The sequence below is a fragment of the Pan paniscus genome, chromosome 1, assembly GCF_029289425.2.
Source record: "Pan paniscus chromosome 1, NHGRI_mPanPan1-v2.0_pri, whole genome shotgun sequence".
In the NCBI taxonomy this organism is placed as follows: Eukaryota; Metazoa; Chordata; class Mammalia; order Primates; family Hominidae; genus Pan; species Pan paniscus.
The window spans coordinates 159,096,603-159,115,974 of record NC_073249.2 but is presented as its reverse complement, the minus strand read 5'-3'; the positions used below and the strand labels follow the sequence as shown (position 1 = coordinate 159,115,974).

General features: G+C 43.4%; 1 protein-coding gene and 1 non-coding gene across 5 annotated transcripts in view; both read right to left on the bottom strand.

Annotated features, from left to right (window-relative positions):
• Window positions 1–19,372, bottom strand: part of GNG12 (G protein subunit gamma 12) — a 129,855-nt gene that overhangs the window by 51,870 nt on the left and 58,613 nt on the right. For 2 of the 4 annotated variants that reach the window (XM_034967237.3, XM_024926387.4), the window contains exon 3: window positions 13,851–13,880. The exons of the other annotated variants lie outside the window; for them this stretch is intronic. The gene's annotated coding sequence lies outside the window, so the exon portion shown is untranslated. The remainder of the gene's footprint in view (window positions 1–13,850; window positions 13,881–19,372) is intronic. 4 annotated transcript variants of the gene reach the window in all.
• Window positions 18,712–18,772, bottom strand: LOC112438400 (U7 small nuclear RNA). Its single transcript, XR_003026827.1, has one exon. It is a non-coding gene; the product is annotated as a U7 small nuclear RNA (small nuclear RNA).

Genomic DNA, 19,372 nt, shown 5'->3' with positions numbered 1-19,372 from the left:
TTTTTGTGGTGTCGGTGAGAGAATGCCTGCCCAGCAGGACAGGCGGCGGGCGTTAAGTGTGGCAGTGTATGTGAGCACTCTGCCAGGGTAAAGGTAGGCGCTCCCTTCTCCTCTTCATGAGGCTGCCCTACACGGGCTGGTGTTGTCATTCCAGCATGCTCCGCCCCTTTGCCCACTCTCCTCTGGGCCACTTTGTACAGCTCAGTGTAACAACTTTCTGTTCCCGGTCGTGCCCGGAGAGTTGTGAGCTCCCCACCTCTGCGCATGGTATTTCTTTTCCTTCATCTCTCCTCACCTCCAACTCTTTACAGATTTCTGGGCAGCTGGAGGGCAAGCTCTTGGCCTGGCCCACAGGCGCTGTGTGCTATGACTGCCGGTCACTTCTTCAGCTTGGTCCCAACCACGCCTACCTCCCACACACTAAGCCCCAGTCATACCTGAACTCATCATTCCTGTCCCCACCACAAACCTCCGCCTATTGTTGTGGTCTCCAGCTCAGGGAGTGGCACTGTCATCCGGGCAGCTGCCCAAGCCAGACACCCCAGAGTCATTCTGGACTCCCCACTCCTCCACCACACCCCTTCTTCTGTCTCCAAGTCCTGCTTACGCCACCTCAATATTTCTCAAATTAGGATATTTTTACCCCACTGCTCCACCCTAGTTGGGAGTATAAGCAGCTGGCCACTGGATCACTGTAGCACAGCCATGGCTGTCTAGCTGGTCTCTCTACCTCCCCTCAATCCACTCTGCACACCCAAAGTGATGTTTCTGTAAAGAAAAGTTGACTGTGACCCTCCCCTTTTAAAGTTCTGTCCACAGTTTAGACATCGCTTCCTGCAGGAAGCAGTGCTGATGCAGGAAGCCACAGCACCTCCGTCTCTCCCATCAGGACACCGAGCACACTTTTTGGTCTTCTGCATTAGAGGCCACTCCGTGAGGACTCCCTTGCTCTCCTCTAAGCAGTGGAAGGTTTTTAATCACTCCTTGTGTAGCAGGCACTCCAGCCTGCTACCTGACAGCCATCTAACTCCCTCCTCTCTGCTGGTAGAACAAGTTCACTCTTTCCTCATGTGATGAAGGTAAATCCAGATTGGTCTAGGCCACATGGATGGCCCCAGACCACTTCTGAGTGTTTAGCGGTGGGCATGTGCCCCAGTTCTGACCAGTGAGACATGAGGGGAGGTTGGCTGGGGAGTTTTGAAAGGTCTCTTCATTCATAGAGAGATGCATAAGAAACAGTTCTTTATCTGTCCGCCTTGGCGTTGTTACGAGAGGATGGGATGCCTTTGACCTTTCTGTACCTAGGAGGAGAGCTTGCTGATGCTCTGAGGATAGCAGAATAGGTGGAAAGAGCTTGATGGTGTTGAGCTGCTGAATTACCAAACTGGAAGCAGACTACATGTGGACTTCTTTTTATATGAGATGGTAAGTTCCCTTTGGTTTAGGCCATTTTGAATTGGGTTTTCTGTTACTTGGAGCTCAAACAGATTACAGATTCTTGGGCACTTTTCACTTCCTATTTTGTCTTAGAGGTACTTATTAGGTACAAATCTTGTTTCTTGTTTTAGACTGTGGTCTTTTTAAGGGCAGCATTTGCATTTTGATAGGTCCTTGTATCTCCCAGAGGCTGGTGGCTTGTCCTACTCTTGAGATTGAATGAAGAGCCAGCACCGTCTTCCGGCGTCACACTATAAGGTCTCACAACCTGTAGATGGGCCTTCTTCAGGGGTTTAATTTCTTCATTTATTTTTACAAATGTTCAATGTAGGAAGAAACATGAACAAAATATAAAAGCTCTACAGTCCACTCTAGGAGGCAAACCTATCACATCCATCCTTATATACCTCACTGTACTGAACACATGCTTTGTGCAAAGTGGATACTCAAAATGTTTGCTAAAGGAATAATTTAATTTGCCTCTGATGAGTCAAGAGCACTTAGGACTTTTATAATGTCCTAAGGTCATAACGAACAGTAATTACCGACAAATAGTGCTAAATATATCCTGGTTCTAGGAGATCACTGGTAGTAAGGTTTTGTTTGTTTATATGACAGCCTTGATCCACCAAGATGCTAAAGCCTTAAAATAGAACAAGCAGAACTAGGCTTTGTACAGTGAAGCAAAAAAATAAAAGTTTGAGCAGCAGAGCTGCCCACTGGATGTGTGCTGAATGCCCATCTTACTTGTGCCTGGCCCTGGGGCTCAGCCAGGTAAGAAGAACCCATTGTCCTCAAGGGGCTTAGAGTCTGGGAGTGGGAGGAAGAAAAACAGACAACTTCAAAAGAGTGCAGTAAATGTTATAATAGGTAAGGTAGAGGGTGCAATAGAGATTCCAAGGCCAGACCTGGTGCATTGAGAAGGTCTCTCAGAAGAGTATCTGAACACAAAGGGTAAGTTTATCATACAGGAAGGGACCAAAAAAATAATAAATAAAAAGAAGAGTAGCATGATCAGGTCTCTAGTTTATAAAAAGCTAATTCCGACTGTAATATGAGGTAGGAGAGACAAGGCTGAAGTCAGCAAGGCCAGTTGAGGGGCTGCTACAGTAATTCATTGTGGAATACCACAGGTTTCTCAGGCTGGAAACAGGTTAATGACAAATAATGTCAGGCCTGGGTTTTCAAGAGCATGTGGTGCTGTGGCTGCTGCTCAAAGGATGATGGCTCTGGACACCAGTTTCCCATCTTCTGGGTTCAGGATGGGGAGTGGGTTTGACTTGGAGGCCACAAGATAGGGTGTGATGGTTTTAACCTGGTGTGAGCATGAGTGCACGTGTGTGTGCATATGTGTGTGATGTGATGCTCCGACTCCTCATTTACCACATCTCACAGTTAGGTGAGCACAGGAATGGCTCTGGTCCCAGCATGGCCACAGATTCCTCTGTGATCTAGTTCAAGGGGTCATACCTCTTTGACCCCCAGTTTTTTCACAGGTCCTATCAAGAAGCTGGGCCAATCTCTAAAACCAATCAACCGGTCTGCCCGGGTCATCTGCACTGCAAGGTTTATGATTCTCTGTACCAGGGCTTCTCAGCCGGTGTACCCTGCTGAGGTTCAGGTATGCCTCAGCCCCAGGTGGCCAGACAGGGCCTGGACCATCCAGAGCCTCCAGCTGTGGGCATCTTCCTCCATGCTATAGTACGACTTTTCTAAATGTGCCATTTAAGTTGAGTATCCCTTATTCAAAATGCTTGTCACCAGAAATGTTTTAAATTTTTGGATTTTTCTCAGATCTTGGAGTATTTGTATATACATAATGAGATATCTTGGGGATAAGGCCCAAGTCTAAACTTGAAATTCATTTATGTTGCATATACGCCTTATACACAGAGCCTGAAGGTAATTTTATATACTTTAAATATTGCGTATGATACAAAGTTTGTATACACTGAACCATCACAAAGCAAAGGTGTCAGACAGGGAATTTTCCACTTCTGGTGTCATGTCAGTGCTCAAAAAATTTCTGAATTTTGGAGGATTTCAGATTCCTGGATTAGGAATGATCAGCCTACATGAGGAAACAGGCAGGAAGCACCACTCTAGACAAGAGAAAGAAAAACATTCGCATGAGCCCAGAATCTCCTTTGGCTCATCACTCATGTCTCCTTCCGTCACTCAAGTGTCCACTAGCTCTTTAATGACAAAGCCAACACCAACCTGCTTCCAGCTGCATACTGGAAAGGCAACCAAAGACCGACATGGCTGGAAGATGCCAAGCAGTAGGGCCAAAGGGACTATCACAAATGGGAGCCTTTCCACTAGGGCTTTCCACCTCATGCCCTCCTGCCTTCCGGGGGACCTTGCTCTATACTGACTGTTGCCTTCCCTCCAGAAGCTCCAAACTCCCTCTCCATCTCCTTTGATATGTGTGATTTTGGTCACAGTGGAAAAAAATCTTGTATTTACCGGGAGAAAAATTCAGAAGGAAAAGCACTGCTTTCTTTGAGAAGGCTGAACTAGGGGTCCCCAAGGACACTGGGAAGTGTTGGGAAGTTCTGAGAAAGATTTGAGATGGCTCAGCTCACTTAAAAAGAAAATGCAGCAATGGACAAGGGTTACATAAACGAGTCTCTGTGCTCAGAATCGCAGGTCTGAAAAGGAGGTTTTAGTTTAGCTTTGGGTTTCCTTTTTTGTTTTTTTGAGACAGAGTTTTACTCTTGTCGCCCAGTCTGCAGTGCAGTGGCACGGTCTCGGCTCACTGCGGTGTCTGCCTCCCAGGTTCAAGCAATTCTCCTGCCTCAGCCTCCCGAGGAGCTGGGATTACAGGCGCCCACGACCACGCCCCTGGCTAATTTTTGTATTTTTAGTAAAGATGGGGTTTCACCATGTTGGCCAGGCTGGTCTCAAACTCCTGACCTCAGTCAATTTGCCTGCCTAGGCTTCCCAAAGTGTTGGGATTACAGGTGTGAGCCACTGCGTCCGGCCCTAGCTTTGGGTTTCCTATTGCAGCAACACATTAGAATAAACAAACAACCAAACCCTTGGGACTGAACTAATACACCTGGAGAAGGATTAATGTGGCCTGGGTCCTGCTATCCCTCCTCAGACCTAGTATTTCGCCATGACGATGAAATACTATTGGCTGGTGGCAGCGGCCAGCTCGCTAACCTGGGCAGCAGACCCCTCTCTGCTCTTCACACAGCTTGGCATTGGCCTGGTGTCAGGATTGGGGAGCATGCTGGACAGGGGCTGAGTGGCTGCTATATGCACACTGGAGCACACATTGATAGTACAGCAGAGAGGGCTGGGCTCATCTCTGGTAACCTGTCAGCCCCGGCTTTTAGATGCTTGAAAGATGAGGTTGGACACAACTATAGAACAAACCCACCCAAAAAAGTCCTTGAGAGAAAAACATGAAGCAAATAAAATCAGCTAAGATGCTCCCTGTGGAAGCGTGTCTTAAAAACATTTGCCTTTTCCTGACTGCTCCAATGGAGGAATACCTTATTACCAACAAAAAGTTAGGAGTGATGTATGGGAGCTAAAAAAGTAGACCTCATGGAGGTAGAGAGTAGAATGGTGGTTACCAGAGGCTGGAAAGGGAAGGGGGGGATGAAAAGTTGGTTAAGGGGTCCCAAAATACAGTTAGGGAGAAAGAATAAGTTTTAGTATCTGACAGTACAGTAGAAAAATTAGAGTCAACAACAATTTATTGTATATTTCAAAACAGCTAAAAAAATGTGCAATGTTCCCAACACAAACAAAAGATAAATGTCTGAGGTGATGGACAGCCCAATTACCCTGATTTGATCATTATACGTTGTATACATGATCAAAATACCACATGTATCCCCCAAATATGCACAACTATTATACAACAATAAAAAATGTTTTAAGAAGTTAGGGGTGAAATCCAGCACATGGAACAGCATATACATCCCATAGTACTAATGGAGGCCAGAGGGCGTGTGGCTTTGGGTGGGAGGAGTGTCAAGATCTCTATGGTTCCTGCGTAGGCAGTCTTCTCTGTGTTGGCTAACTATAGTCTGAGAACTATTCACCTCAGTAAACACTGGTCAAGTGCCTAACTGCATCCAAAGTACTGTGGGAGACAATACAGTATAGCCATTAAGAAAACGAATTCTGGAATCAGGTAGGTCTGGGTTTGTGTTCGGACTCTTTCACCCATTCCCTGTGTGACCTGAGAATATCTGTTGGCTGTAATTATTATAATCTTGGTGCACCTCAATTTCCTCATCTACAAAATGGACATAAGAACTATATGTACCTCAAAGAGTTGCTGTGAGAGTTAAATGAAATCATGCAAGTATGATGTTTTGTATAATACCTTATACATAGTAAGTGTGCAATAAATACTAGTCATTGTTATTCCTAGAAGCTTCCCCAAATTATTTTAAAAAGAAGGCACCTGGATCTAAATGACAGTCCATGTAACAAAGAAATCCCTTACTTGAGCAATTTCAGTGAAGGCCATTTTTCAACAATGCTCACTCTCACTTCCCTCCACTCTGGGTCCCAGTCATGTATAAAACACTCTGCTTTGTGTTGACTAAGCTCCACAGTGACATTCCAAGGAGTTCTGGTGTCCCTCCAAATATTCTAGGCTGCCCTTTTAACCTGATACTGATACCCTGTCCACTCTACTGTTTAAGGGGCTATTTAAAAATTTGGCTTTGTAAAACAGGGAGCAAGGCAGAAAGCCTTCAAAGCTTTAGCAGTTGGCGTGGCAAGGAACAGAAAAGCAGCATTTTACAGTATCAAATACCAGAAGTAGCCCTCATAACCACTAACTTTGTAGTGCTCTTCCTTCACTGTGGCGAAGTGCTGAGCATGTTACATGCATTACATTACTGAAACCAAGGCCCTGTGACGTTCCAGTGCGTCCAAGGTGCTAGCTGGTGTGAGTGCAGCTGTGGGCTCTAATCTATGCTTTGCTTCAAAGTCCATGCATGCAAATCCTGGGCAACTCCCTGCGTTTCCAAGGCAACTCAGCCAACTCATCCAGAGGTAACTAGCTTCTAATAACTGTATAAGCTCACTCCCATCATTTGGTAGGTTGGTAGGTCAATCAGTTCAATTTATTTTTATTTTTTTTGCTTTCTCTGATATTTGACCAACCACGACACCTAGTGGCCAGTGGAGCACAAACATGGATTGCCCGAAAAGGCTGATGGACGGGTGATGTGTGTCTTTAGCTTTAAGACACACATTGCTCATGACCAGGAAAAACCTGATGGATCGTGTTCAAGGCGAAGAAACCAAGGCACAGAGAAATGAAGCAACTTGCCTAAAGTCAAAGCTAATGTAGAACTGTGTGGAAATACTGAACCTTAGTGTTAGAACTCATATTCTGATTCAGACTTGGCCTAAATTTGATCCTCAGCAAGATACTTTCTTCAGTTATTCAACAAACATTGACTGGGCACCTCCTGAGTGAGGCACTGTGCCAGATGCCGGGGACATGACAGTAAGCAAGGAGGACACATCTGGATCCTTGCAGTCAAATAGGAGGGGAAGATAAATAGAGAATCCACAATAACAATACCAGCTAATATGTATTAAGGACTCTGCTTCAAGAGTTTCATGTACACCAACTCGCTTCATCCTTGACTTGAAACAATCCTATAATGGGGGTGCGATTATTATTCTTGCTTTGAAAATGTGCAGGAGAACATTTAAGTTGTGGGTAACAAACAGGGCTCCTATGCCTTTCTAGGTCTAAGTTTCTGAAATAAAGTTGTGCTAGATACTGGAAGATTTCTAAGACCTCTTTCCAGATCAGTTTCCCTTCACTTCTAGGATTCTGGGGTAAAGCTGGGATTAGACCTTGGTCGGTTTTCCTGACCAAGAGTCTAGTGTTCCCTTTCTATACACTGTGCTGGTCAATATTTATGAATAACAACTGGAAGTTATTGAATGCTTACTCTGTGCCACGCCCTGAATTTCTCAGTTCAGGCAATCTTCTTCACAACCTATGAGACAGCTTTAAGATACAAATAATAACTGAGTGAAAAATCATGCTCTAAAATAGTTTAAAAGATTTCCAAGATAAACAGAGAGGCTTCCAACCTCACTCAGCTGTAGCATCCTGAATCTCTGTTCTGTCTGATTTTGTTGAATGGTGGATTTAAACCTTATGTATTGGTGTCCTCAGGCTCTCATGACGGGAATGGATAATGGGCCCAGGCAAATGGTTCAATGATGAGTTACTGTCTAGGGAAACAGGGGGCATCTTGTTCAATAACAACATTGCTTTGGGGTAATTCTGGGTCCCTAGAAGTATCTACAAAGCCTGCAAGGTCAAGTGCAGGTCGACTTGGCTCTTTGGTTTTATGATTCCAAATGAATAAAACACATTTCCAGCAGTTCAGCAGGGTATATCAGAGATCGGCAAACTCTCCAACGAGGTATTCCCGTTAACCCTTAGTCCCTTACCCTCCCTGAGGGTATGTGCACACCATCCGCTTTCTGTCGGGTGAGGGAGGGTGCAGGGAGAGAGGCAGGGACAATCAGGAAAACTCTCTCAGTGATCCTGCAAATGGGAAATGGGGACATTGAGTTTAATCACGGCTCCACTCCAGGACCAAAGAAAGCAACTCCTGCCACCTGCAGTCAGACCACTCTCTCCCACACCCAGGAAAGCAGACCCAGTGGGACCTAGAGCTTCCCAGGTCTTGTAAGACTCTGGCCTCTTTATTCAGGGCCTCCAGAATGATACTCCAGTGGGTCTTGGTGAGAACATACACTAGATATGCTGCAATGTTTAGCCTAGAATGCTCTGCTAGCTTTTCCAAATGGCAAGCTCTCACTGAACTTTCTAGGGCTACAGATCAATACCTTCTTTTGCCTGACCACCACCACCGCCCCCAACCCAAGGCTGTCCACAGTAGGAACTGCCACATTTGCCCAGTACCTAACACAAGATTGTAATCACTGACTTGTTTATCTGCCTACCCCGTGGACTTGAAACATCTCTAAAAGATGAAGTGGGGTGGCTTAACCATCCTTACGTACTCGGTACCTAGCTAGCACAGCCTCTGGATTGAGGAGGTGCTGATTCCCAAAGAGCTGGAAAGGAAGGCAAGGAACTGTAAGGCTAGAAGAGGCTTAAGAGGTCATCTCATTTATAATCCTGCCCAATACAGGATTTCCCTCAAAATACAAGAAATTATTTTGAGGGAAAATAATACAAAAAGTAAAGAAAAACAAGAGAAAAGTTTAAAAGAGTATGTATTTATGTACATATATACCTTCTACATGCATACATACATATAGAGCATCTTTCTACTGGAATGGGGTATATATGGTGGTAAAGGCGCAGAGTAAGATTCACTCAGATTTTTGAGCATTAGCGTTTATCTCTTTTTAAAGTTTTTTTCCCTAATTTTTTTCCCCTAATTTTTCACGAAATACATGCAATTTAGTGAAAAATTTGTAAAATATAATTAAAGTGAATAGAAGGTAAAAGTTAACATGCTGTTATATTTCCTTCTAATATTTTCTTGGGAGTTTTTGTTCTTCCTTTTTTAAAAAATCAAAGGAAACCTTGATCAGATTGAGTTTTTAAGGTAGTCTAAATTATACTCTGCTGCACAACTTCATATTTTGCTCCGTTCTAGCAAAAGCATTTCCCTATGTGATTATAAAGTCTTTATAAGCATCATGTTTTAACTTTTATTTTGATATAAGTTCAGACTTAGAGAATAGTCACAAAGCACCCAGATTTGGGTTCCTCAAATGTAAACATTTTACTATATTTAACACCCTACCCTCCCAGGAGAGAGAGAGAGAGAGAGAGAATCAATATGAAGTTTTACTCCTAAATATTTCAGTGTATACTTCCTATGAATAAGAATAAGGAATTCTCATATATAACCACACCAATTAGTCAAATCAGGAAATTAACTCTGATATTTTACTATTATCTGATCTACAACCTTATTCAGATTTTGGTGATTATCCCAATAATGTCCTTTACAGGAAAAGAAAATACAAAATTATACATTATGTTCAACTGTCATGTCTCTTTAGTCTTCTTGACTCTGGCATGCTTCCTGAGTATGTCTTGGTTTTTAACATTATTAATATTTAAGAGTAAGTGCTGGTTATTGAGTAGAATGTCCCTCAATTTGGGTTTGCACATGTTTTTTCCTGATTTGATGCAGGTTATGCATGTTTGGTAGGGATACCACAGAAATAAATATCCATCACTTTTTTTTTTTTGGTAAGAGACAGGGTCTCACTCTGTCACCCAAGTTAGAGTGCAGTGGTGCAATCACATAGCTCTACAGCCTCAAACTCCTGGGCTCAAACAACCCTCCTGCCTCAGCCTCCAGGGTAGATGGGACTACAAATTCCATTTTACACAAGCATGTCCTTATTAGAGAATTTTAGGTTGTTTTTATAATTTTGCTATAATTCCAAATCCACCCCCCTCCCACCCTATGAATTACTGATTGGCTTTCCACCATTAATTTTTATATTAATAATTTATCCATTTAAAAGAATATGTTAAGATTGTTACTATATTAACAACTTTTGTCTAAGAAGCTCTGTCAATTTGCAGTCTAACAAAGGATGGAGTGTGAACTCCATGTCAGGCTAACAAGCCTTGAGCATTGACATGCTAGTATTGCATTGCTGTTTTAGTGGCTTTCACCTTAAATTGTGGTTATAAAGGGCATTGCTCCTGTCATGCCTCTGAATATATTCCTTTGTTTGTTTGCTTTCTCATTCGTTCACTCCTTCACATTCACTCAGTAAATACTGAGTGTATATTCTGGGCCAGTAGTTTAGGTGTGAGATCAAGGTCTCAAGTAAAGAAATAAACAAGAAAATATGGATTGTGGTAGGGATATGAAATACACAGGCTGGTGCAACAATGAGTACCTGGAGGCAGTGCTCCAGGTAGACAGGGAATAGTCTGGTGTGTAGAGAAAGACAAATGAGCCAGTGAGCTGCAGCTGGGGGACCAGGAGAAAGAGGTGGGGCATCTCTTGGCATTTACCATAAAATTCTATCAAAATGTCTCCAAAACATTGCTCTTACTAAAAATACGAACCCTTATTCTGACCTATCCCAAGTACCCACTTCCAAAGCCTACCCTTCTCCTCTGTCTGTCCTAGTCAGCAGAGTCTAAACTTCAGCGTATTATAATTTGTGAATAATAATGAAAGCCTGAAAATGCTCTGAAATTAGAGGGAACTTAGATACCATCCTGATGTTGCTCAGCATTGCAATTACCTGACTTTGAGGGACCATTAATGAATGAGACTGTCTCAACACTAGATTAATGGCCACTTTCAACAGTGGAAAGGGAACAGATGTCCAAGAAGACAGAAAGGTACTAACAGCTGTGTGTATATGCGTGTGTGTATATGTGTGTGTGTTCTCCTTCAATAACCGGGGTGGTGGCTATGGCCACAAGCAAGGAAGATGGGTGTTCACGCAAAAACAATCAACCTGCTCGTGCTTTGGAGTTACTCTGGTCTAGCAGAAACTGCAGCTCCCCAGGGCTCATTATCACCTCTGGACTTTGTCAGAGTGAGTCAAGTAGCAAGAACACAGAGGAATCGTCCAGGAACTAGACCTGGGAAAAATATATCAGTCTTTCTCCAAACAAAGCCTGTTTGGTATTTCAGGCAATTAGTTTCCAAACACTTGGGTCAAAAAGCAACAGATTATATTGTCAAAAAATTATTTCCTTGCATGAGATGAAAAATTAGACAAAATATATAAGAATATATAAAAATTAAAGTAGACAAAATATATAAGAATATTATCAGTAGTCATTAGATGCTCCTGTCAAGTATTGAAAAAATAACTTATAATAATCTATAAAATGTATGCACACTCTTTTCTTTTCACATCCTTCTAAGGCAAACAGCCCCCAGTAGGCGATTAAGCTGATGCACGAGTAACGATCTCTTAACAATGCCATGCCATCAAATACTGAAGTACAGTTCAGTGTTTCTAAGAGCAGAGAAAGAAAAAAAACATTAAAATTATTACTAATATAAACACTATGATTGTATATTGCACTTGAGGGATGAAGATCTAGAACAATGAAGATGATACACATATTTACCTACAGACAAAAGATGGTAGATAAGATTTTTATTATAAAGGCTTTATTTATAAAGGGAACACATTAGAAGCTAAGTAATTGGGTCAGATTTGGTAATTAAAAGCAGCTGAATAATCAACAAACGCTTAACAAAGGTGTTAGAATAAGATCATATTTTAACAGAAGATGAAATACATAGAAAGGTTTTTATACTTCAACCCTTATTCTTCTGCCTGTTTTGCATTTTTCTTTTAAAAATACACAAAAAGTATAGGAAGCAGTAGTGAAATAACTACTACCTAGTCAACCTGTGACTGAATCTGGCAGTTGTTAGTAGCAGGTGTAAATGAAACGATGCGAATAAACTAGCAGGACTAAATCAAAAAGATTTCAATGTGGGTGACGTAGCTAAAGTCTATAATTTAGGATCTCTAATACATATCCAGTTTGTGGTTGAAAATTCCTGCTTTCTAGTGGGCTTTACGTCTGCCACAACCCCAAGGAGTGAAACGAAACTCAAGACTAACAATGATTTGTTGTAACTAGACGTAGTGGTGAAAATCTGGCCAAAAAAAAGTCCACTATAAATGTAACAGCTGTGAGGCTTAAGCCTGGTGGCATTTAAACCATTTTACTCTTTATAGCTATAAGAGTATTCAACCCCAAGTTTACAATAACATCTCAAGGCAAAAACTCAAACAAAACACGGCACGTGCGCGCGCGCGCGCACACACACCCACACCCCCCTAAACAATGCCCTCATAGACAAGCCCCTTTCAAAGTCCCACCTAATTACAGGCTGACAATCTTTCCAAATTATCAATCAGAACAATAAAAACGCCCTTGAGGGCTCATTTTAAACAATTCTCTGGTCCTCCTCTAGGGGGCGAAGTTGGCTCGCATTTCACTGAAAGGGGAAATTATTTTCAAACCCGGATTTTCGCACAGTGCTAGAAAGATATTCACATACAAAGGGGCCTTTCCGCGCTCCTGCTTCTTCTCAATACATTTCACTTCGGCTGATGAGCAAAGCAGCCCAGCCCTTCGGCACAGTAAGAGGGAGGGAATGTGATTACGGCTGAGCATAAGCAGGGCTTAATCAGCACAGCCCTGAAGGCTGGGCCAGCTCATTCTCCTCAAACTTGAGATCACAGCTATGGTTTTGCCAAAGATGATACACTTTCAAGAATATATGTCGGTGTTTTTTTTTTTTTTTTCCAGGAGAATTTTCCACTGGGGAAATTCTGAAGCCAGGTGAAGCCTCACACGGGGCTCCCTCCCACCCGGTCTCCTCTGTAGGGCCTCCCTCTGAGAAACCACAAAGCAAGCTGCTGGAGGTCTGAGTGCCTGCCCTCCCTTCCTGCACAAACGAGGCCCTTTCTACCCTGAGGATGGCATCTGGTGGTCAGGAAGATGCCTGGAGAGCAGTTCCTCGCTGGGCCTCGCTTCCCCCTCACGGAAAGGGTTAGGTGTCCTCTTAGGGAATGCAGGTCTAGCTACAGAAGGGGCATACACAGGCAATGCCTATTCCCAAGGGAGAATCAAATGTGAGTTTTAGCACCCTAGCAACCATACAAGGCAGAAGGCTCACAGTGTGTGTGTCCCTGACCCATGGATAGATCCAGTTTTTGTGGGTTCTAAGCCTTATACAATTTTGGGGGTCCTCTTTAGAAAAATCATACAAAATTAGGAATATCACATTAGCTACAGGGCATTGGAATGGGATGTTGCCAGTGACAGATCCTGAAACTTAGGGCTCTTTAACTGCTGGGCCATGCAGTTATCTTGTCCAGCCTGCCACCACTGGACTCTCCCCTGCAGTAAAACCCCATGTCACGTGTGCTGGCTCTGGGTCTCTTCTTGGCCTCCTGAACATGGTGCCATCTCTAATGAGGCTGACAGGGGTTCAGCACGACAGGGCCTGAGCTCCACCCGCTTAGGACTGTCCATTGCCTGGAGACAGATACCGAGGTGGAGCTACTGAAAGAAACACTTGCGCTGCCCTGTGAAGGGAACAAACTCCTCTGCCACGGGTCAGCTCTCCACACCTACCTGACCAAGTCTCAGTCACCAGTTTGGGTCATCTCACTAGTTCAGACTCTGCCTCCTCCTCCTTTTCCACCCATGGGAAGGTTATGCAACCCCCCTTCCAGACCTCCTTGGGCTGCACAAAGGTGCCAACTATACTAGTCTTTACTGAAAGACAGCAAAATAAAGTGACCTCAATTGAGAGCATTTATCTAAACATAGTTTGTTTGCATATTTTCAGTCCTTGTAAAAATAATACACAATTTTCTCCTTATCTGATGGCAATATCACTTACCTAAATCTTAACAATAAAATGAGGCAAGGCCTAAAAAAAAAAGAAAGTTAAGTTTAGTTGATGTAGCTTGTTTTCACATGTGCTACAGTTTGGACTTTATAAGCAAACCAGATATAAATTTTCTTCTTTTTGAACAAAACAGTAAGAACAACTTCTTACATACAGAAATGTCTTCATAAAAGCCATTTATCACAAAAAACAGTGTTCTGCAAATTTGATTTAAAAACTTTTTTTGGAGATGGGCTCTTGCTACGTTGCAGAGGCTGGACTCGAACTCTTGGGCTCAAGGGAATCCTTGGCTTCAGCCTACCAATGAGCTGGGACTACAGGCACATGCCACTGTGCTTGGTCTTCTGCAAATTCTTATTTCTAAAATGGAATGTGCTGGGAAAATAACAGCCACCATTATTTGCATCCTGTGAACCACACGTAGTCTAAACATTTCATATAGACTATTTCACTTAATCACCTCAATAACCCTATGCAGTATTATCCCTATTTTATTGATGCGAAAATTGAGGCTTTAAGAGGTAAGCGACTTGTCCAAGGTTACAAAGGTATTTTGTATAGATTTGAGGCTGGGCAGGTTGAGCCTTATTGTTAGTCCCTGTGCCACGCTGCCTCAGCAGCCAAAAATCACTTTCGATACTATAAAGAACTAGTGAGTTTCACAAGATAGTTATTTTTTAAAAGCAGATCATTGCACATATTTAGATTTTTTCCCAAATTCCTATTTGATTAAAAAAAAAACAGGCTGAGGAATGGGGCTAGTTTTTTCCAAGGCTTTAAAGGTTTTTAGAAATCATAATAATAGTTAAATGCAAACAATGTAATAGCTACCATTTATTGAACATGTATTATGTGATGGGCCACTGGCTAAGTTCACTATGTGCAGTGTTTCCTTTAATATAGCTATCTTGTGAGGCAAATGATATGATGCCCATTTAACAGATGAGGAAACTGAGACTCAGGTTAACCGTAACCATGTTCAAAGTGTCTCAATAGATAAGGAAAGTTTGAACTCTAGTCTATCTGCCCACACTAAGCCACTTCCCTACTATAAAATGTATACATATAAAAAGTATGCTTTAGCTAAGAGCCTGTTAGTTATTTCAAATATATATCTAGATCTTTGAATGGCCAGTGCAAATCACCATATGCTTTTAGGCCAAGAGAATATAGATGAACAGTCCCAGGGGAGTTGAGTTCTGCTATCTGAGCTTCTGTCTCTAATATCACCTCATATGATGGGTCTGGGGGAGGAAAGGAGAGAGCTGTATCTTGCCATCTTTGTAAGCAGCCAGTAAAAATGAGGACATAAATCAGGTCCACATCTGGATGTATAATGTTCAGTCTTGCCAAGAGACTAGTACATGATGGAACTACCCAAAATGCATTTCATACATTCTTAGGCCACTGCACCCAGAGAGACTCCAACTTTAGCTGACCCAAGCATCTTCCCAGCATGTGTCACTTGCTCATTTGAGACGCTGGCTTCACCATGGGTTGGGGGGCCTATACTCAGCGAGTGACCTAATTGTTACAGGACCCAACATCACAGTGGTCCAACCGCACATGAAAAAGGAGGGCACGTTGGCAGGGAGGCTGAGTTCACAGTGCTGGCGCCAGAGAAGGCAGAGAAATATGCTGACTCCAAATGTCACACGAGCATGAAAGAAAACCTACATAAGTGAGGGTGGGTCTTTGGAGGGAGGTAGGATACATTCTGCAAGGCTTGAATTTGCAGAGTTCATAAACTCTGCATGGAGCCCTGATCAAAATGCTTCCATGAAGCACAGCAAATACGTTCTCAGATCAAGAGAAACTATGTTAGGGTCATGAGCATGAGAAATGGCATGAGCACAGTTTCCAAATACTAGCTTTCTGCTGGAGTTATACAGGTGCATGTTGGTATGCAGGTAGAGGAAACCCACCCAGATACACAGGTCAAAAGTTTCCCTGTGGGCTTAGATAACAGGGTGTCTAAGCTTCGCTTTGGAATCTCTGAGGCCCAGGAAAGAATTCCAATTTTCCCAAACATTTCCCATTTTTCCAATGTCCGATTCTCCCAGACAAGGCACGCACACACACACTCACACTCACTCTCACTCTCTCTCTCTCCTGAGATCCCATTAGAGAGAAAGAACGTCACAGGAAGCTAGGTTTGGCTCAGGGGGAGCAGCATCTTTCCAACAACTCCAACTTAGCTGAAAATCTGAATGGGATGATATGGGAGGGAAGGAGGGGAGATGGAGGTAGGAAGCTCCTCACCAGATGAAGGACCACTTTTAGAGAGTTAAAAGAAGGGAAGTGTCTCACACTGGGTCTGAGGTTAAGATGCTAAAGTGAAGGTTTCCACCACCTCAAGATGTAACAGATGGGAAATTCCAAAGCAAGGGATCTGATCATTATGCGGAAATTTCTAAGAAGATGGCTCTAAGACCCAGAAGGAGGACACAAACAGGTCAGGACGGTGGAAAGCAATGGAGGATTCTGTGAGTAAGATTCTTTGGTAATGCTCTGATTCCTACGGTTTCCAAGGTGGGTGAAATGGAGAGGGCTCAGCCTTTCTTCTCCAGCCCAGAGAAAAGGGTTTCAAAGGCTGTATGTGGTGAGTTTGATATGCATCTCCCTCAGGAACCAAAATGTGAGAGGGAGCTGACGCTGGCTAAACCAGCAGGGTGGATGCTACATCAGAAAGTGAGTACTGTCCCCTTGCCCCATGGTGGAGGGGAGGGTGAAAGGAATATGAACCCTGGACACCCAGAGTGGCAGCCTGGGTCTCTTTGCAACAGGTTCTCCCCGAGAGGGCTTTGGCATGAGAGTGAGAGGACCCCAAAGAGAGTCCGACTGGAAACCAGAAGATGCTGAGGGATGGCAACAGCAGCAGGAGGAGAGAACCACCCAAATCCTGGGGGGCCCAGAGCAAGGCCCCTCAGAGGAGTCCTGGAGAAGGCCATGGAGGCAGCCAGGAGAGAAAAAAGTCCCCTTTCCCTGTCTGCCAGGCTCAGATAACTTAGCATCAGGTGTGAGAGTCACAGTCAGGTAATGACTTGCTGCACACTCCTCCTGACCCCACAACCTGGAGAGACCTGAGCAGTGGGCAGCTGGAGGCCGCTGGAGGGGGAAGTGGCCCTTGGTGGCTGGATGGAGGGAAGTCCTCCCTTGGAATGAATACTGACTGTTTATAGACCAAAAAGGGCATTTCAAATTTCCAAAATGAACCTGTGTGCATGTGTGTGTGCGTGCTGAGAGAGAGTGAATGAGAGACAGAGATACGGAGAGAGAGAGAGAGAGAGGCAGGCTGACTTCAAGTGGCCTTAGAACTTCTCATTACCAGAAAAGTAACCAGAAAAGTCATGGGCCTGATCAAGTTATTATCAGGAAATAGGGTACAACATACCTCCCTGAATAAACTTTAAATGAACAGTGGGAGACAAGAATGAAGCTGAGTCTTAACTATGACTGGTGAGTCACATTGTACAATATATTAGTTACATACAGTTAACCTTTGCTAAGTCCTGACTAAGTGCCAGGCACTGGGCCATGGACTTCACAGACACTACCTCATTCAGTCCCTCTAACAACTCCTTGAGGCAGATATTTGACAGATAAGAAAACTGTGGCTCAGAGAAGTTAGGCAACTTGCCCAGGGTCACGCAGGTAAGTAAGTAAAGTAGTAGGAACCTGTATTCAACCTCAAGCCTGACATCTATCTGTGAGCTCTTGTATTGTCCCGGATGAGTGGTTTTCAGCAAAACTTTTGTGACTGAAGCAGGAAAGGGACTTGGGTCCTATCCATCCTTCCTCCTCGTGAGTCCCTGAGCTAGAAAACCAAAAAGCAGAGTTTGAAAGCCACTGACAAGCATGATCTTATGGGTCCTGTACAACACTCTGATTTTATGATGCTATCATCTGTGGGCGGGAAGGTGGAGAGAGGTGGACCCACCACAGCAGACATAGGTGACAGGAAAAACTCAGAATTTGTATCCAGTGTTCCAGGAGAGGCAGCTGGAAGGGGCTGGTTCCAGCAGGTGGATCTGAGGTTCACAGAATTAAAATCATGTGTATAAATATAGAGTTCAGAGAATGCATGTAAAGCACTTAGCACAGAGCCTGGCATTAGGTAAATGGCAACTATGATTGTGGAAAGTTTACATATGTGCCTAAAAACCTCAACATATAATTTAATGCAACATGCTCAGCCACTGATGTCACTGTGTCTGTTCCTTAAGGAGCTATGTTTATCATGGACACTACACTTTACTAATTGAGCCAAGACAAGAAAGGAATGTGTAAGATTAAGCTAGCCAAGTCTAAAACAATTAGAGTAAGTCTGAAGCAACGGGTTTTAAGCAAGGGGGGCCCAGGGAAGGGGGTAGGCATGGAGTCCTGTGACATAATGATGGAAAACATAATCCTTTCTCCAACAAAAAAAAGTGCATATGTACAATTTTGCAAATAATGACAGAAGTTCACAGATCTGTTGAAGTCTATTCATAGTCTCCAGATTAAGAACTACTCCTGTAGATCCTGGGGATTCAACATGAGGTCCTCAGGCCAAGAGCTGCCCACCAGATCCCAAAGTGGTGCTACCCATCCTTGTCCTCTCCACATGTTCCTTATTGGTAGTCTGGATCATGACACCAAACCTGAAGTAGGTAGTCAATGTAACTGTGCAGAATCTAATTTCCAACCTTTCAAGTTTAATAGACTCCAAATGAAGAATGTCTAAACTAATGGATTCTGGTACCTAGAAAATTTATCTGCTTGGCATTCTCATTCTTTCCTTCCTTCCTTCTGGTACCAACACCCCTCCTTTTTATTATTTTTTAATTTTTAAAATTTATTACATAACGTGGGGAGTCTTCCAGTGAAAAGAGGAAACCTGCTAGACAAATTCTAAAAGAGCTGTAACACTACCCCTCCTTTTTCCATGGGGAACCCATTCGGTGTAATTCTGGTGGGATTTACCCTCTCTCATGGGACACATGAACAGGCCTTAGCCAAAGTGATGCTGCTTATTGTCTACTGCATATTTCTGGCCATGCTGATTCAGGCAGGCAATCCAATCTGGGCTGGTCAAGGTCCCTCCTTGGTACTCACTACTGCTAGAAGTATGGCAAAAGAGGCACCCATAGCTGTGAGAATGACAGAAACCCAGTACTGATAGCTACCTCTGCCACCATGGTGAGGGAGAGCATGTCTGAGAATGAAGCTGAGAGAGCTAAGCAAAGTCAAGACAGAGTGAAAGATAATGGCCTGATGATATCTTTGGAACTCCTGAATACAGCTGTGCCTGAAGCCCTTACTAGCATGGCCATCCTAATCATATAAGTCAAGAGACTAGTTTAAATTATATTTCTGTTGCTTGCAACCAAAATACTCCTAATAAACTTGATCCAAAGCAAAACAAAGTCCCAAAGGAAATTCTCCTTCATGGGTAGTTCTTGTGGAATTCTGGGATCCTCTCTGACAACGATCCTGAATGAATTAAAACTTTTTCTTCCTACGACATTCTT